Genomic DNA, 3,162 nt, shown 5'->3' on the forward strand with positions numbered 1-3,162 from the left:
ATTTTGAAGCAAAGTATTGTATATGGAATATGCTAGCTAAGAAATGTTTTAGGTCGTAACATGCTTGATAAGTTGTATTAACCTTGGCTTCTCATAATAACATGTGGACTTGTGTACGAATTTTTATAAACATAGATGTGATCAGAGAGAAATTGGTTAGTGCAAATTCGAAAAAGAGGGGGTATTCATAAGATTGCTCCATTGTGTGGACTGACCTTTAGTGGCTTATAATAGCAGCCCTCCCTCTTTTGGTAATGTCAATCCTTTCATCTGCGTAGCAGCCCTACTCCAACTGTTGTGTCATACAGGCGTCCATAGCACCTCCTTCGTATTGGCAGCCACCTCACCATTTTAATATGCACAGTCCCCTTATAGTTGTGATTGTGGCAACCATTTTTTTTACTTTGCTAATGGGCATCTCTCATTTTCTGCACATTACTGCCCTGTTGTGGCATTGGTTTGGCTCATTTTCTGCACATAACTGATGTCCATTATTGCATATATCTGCTGCCCATTGGTTCTGTCCACAAGAACATAACTGCTGTCCTTTATTGTATATATCTGCTGCCCATTGGTTCTGTCCACAAGCACATAACTGCTGTCCTTTATTGTATATATCTGCTACCCATTGGTTCTGTCCACAAGCACATAACTGCTGTCCATTATTGCATATATCTGCTGCCCATTGGTTCTGTTCACAAGCACATAACAGCTGTCCACTGTTGCTCAAAATTTGACAAAAGCAATGTGAGAAAAGGAGTTTTATTTTGGCTTGTATCCTTCCAGTTGTAGAAATAATTTTATCATTCAAATGGCTGTTTCATTTCTTAAAAGGGTCACAGAATGTCTTGTTAAAGAACGAACAGATAATGCTAAGATGATCTTTGAAAATTGGATGTTTGTGTGTTTCACATCTTTGTACTGATGTCCTTTCTAGTATAATTGTGTGATTTCTCAGGTTCACTAGTTTGAAGTTGGTCAATAGTTGCATGAGGTTGTGTATGCATCAGTTTTTTTTTATGTCTTTATACTTTCATAAAATTATACAGGGTTCATATGGAAATTAGATTCTCTATGGTTTTAATAATTATTTAACAGTGGATTTAGATAAATGTCTTTATACTCCAAATTCATTATAGCATTATTAATTGTACATGAGTTTATTTTGGCCTTAAAGTTGTATGAGAAGAAAATATGCTCTGTTCCAATAAAAGCATTGGTTTTCATGAATAAGTATTGCTATGTTATAAATTCATAGGAGAATTATATATATATATATATATGGATTCGTTAAATATTATTAAAAACAACAGGGCAATGAAGGCGCTAGCCCAAGCCCATCCTTTAGAGAAATCTACCTAGACATGGTAGTGTTCTTTTCCCTTCTTCTTTTCTTTAGATAAAGACCCTTTATCCTCTTAAATGCCTCAAATTATAAGAGCCCAGTCATCGCAGGGGCGATGAAGGCGTTAGCCTAAGCCCATCCTTAGGGGACTTGCTCAGTCCAAGTAGCACTTCCCTCTTTTGTTTAAAAGACTCGCCCAGTCTTTTAGATGTATATTCCTTAAATCTTAGGTCCTCATTCATTGCAAGGGCAATGAAAGAGATAGCTGGAGCCTACTCTTTTAGGGAGACAAGCTATGTCCCAACATGAATGTCAAACCTGTTTAGAGACAGGCTTTGTCTCATTAGAGGGTCAATCCTTTTAGGGAGACAAGCTATGTCTCACGAAAGCATAATCAAATCCTTTGGAGACAAGCTTTGTCTCATTAGCGAGTCATACATAGGAGACTATCCAAGTCTCAAATAGAACACTTCCTTTAGGTTAAGGACCGACTTGGTTTGTTAAAAACCATTTCCCTTCTTATTATTGCAAGGGCAATGGAGCTCATCTCTGTGTTTAGGAGACTTGCCTAGTCTCACTAGCACCCTTCTTATCTCCTCTTCTCTTTGAAGACAGGCTTTGTCTCATTGGCCCTACTTATCCTTTTATTTTAGGAGACATGTCATGTCTCATTAGAGCCCTTCTCAGAGTCATTAGCATAGGAGTCTGTCCTTAGCTAGAGAGTCAATCTTTCAGGAGTTTGTCCTATCATCATAGGAGTTAGGATTCTGTCCAACCTCTTATCAAGTCATATGATTTTATCCAGTTCCTTGCAAGGTATAGGATGCTGTCCAACCCTTGCAGAGCTGTGATTCTGTTCTTTCCCCCCGCAAAGCATAGGATGATGTCCAACCTTTGCGGGATATTAGGAGTCTGTCATGCCCTTATGATGATAGGATTTTGTCCTCTTGTGTTAAAAACATCTAAAAAACCAAAAATCTAAAAAATCTTGAGTCATTAGGAGTAGTTAGGAAATTCTGTTCCGAACTACGTTGGCTTGATCCCTTTCCACAGGGTACGTAGTGCAGCTTGGGATCTTTATCCTAAGTCCAGCCAAACTTTTAAAAAATTAACATTTCAAACCTTCAAAAAATACAAAAATTCTTCAAAACCTTTTCAAAAAGATCTTCCCCTAGAGTTAGGAGTCTGTCTTAGCTGTTTGGGGTGTTTTAGAGTTAGGAGTATGTCCTGATTTGTATTGATATGGTGTGTCCTGTAGTGTGAGTGTCCCTAGAGTTAGGATGCCTCAAGTTGATCGGTTAGACATTTAGTCGAACCGATGGCTAGACTATGAAGCATATAGTAAGCCCATGGTTTTCTTTAGGATGCACAGCCTAGTTACACATAGGATGTAGGGCCCACCTGCATTAGCTTAAGACTAATCAACTTGCATTAGTTAGGGCATATAGAGAGTCCTAAAAATTACAATTCACTTGAATTGAAGCAATCGTATAAAAAACTTTAAAAAATCAGTTGAGTCTAGTGGATCGAGTCTAGGATAGCGGTTTTAGATGGTTAGGCATCGTAGTTTAGAATAGGTCATCGAACTACGTTGACTCCGATTCTTCCCGAGGCCGGGATACGTAGAGCAGCTGGGATGGACGGCCATCTTGGTCCGAGTCAAGTCCTGCATTAGAGTTTTAGGATTCGTCTTGTCGAGTCATGTATAGAATTGAATTGTGTTGTGTGTTTTGCTGTGTTTTCTAACTTTCATGTACAGATCCTATACTTTAAGCTGTAGCATGCATGTGTTTTCACACCAGAACTTAAACACCAAT

The sequence above is a fragment of the Tasmannia lanceolata genome, unplaced genomic scaffold, assembly GCF_043159265.1.
Source record: "Tasmannia lanceolata isolate RefF3 unplaced genomic scaffold, GAP_Taslan_0.1 ptg000002l, whole genome shotgun sequence".
Taxonomy (NCBI): domain Eukaryota; kingdom Viridiplantae; phylum Streptophyta; class Magnoliopsida; order Canellales; family Winteraceae; genus Tasmannia; species Tasmannia lanceolata.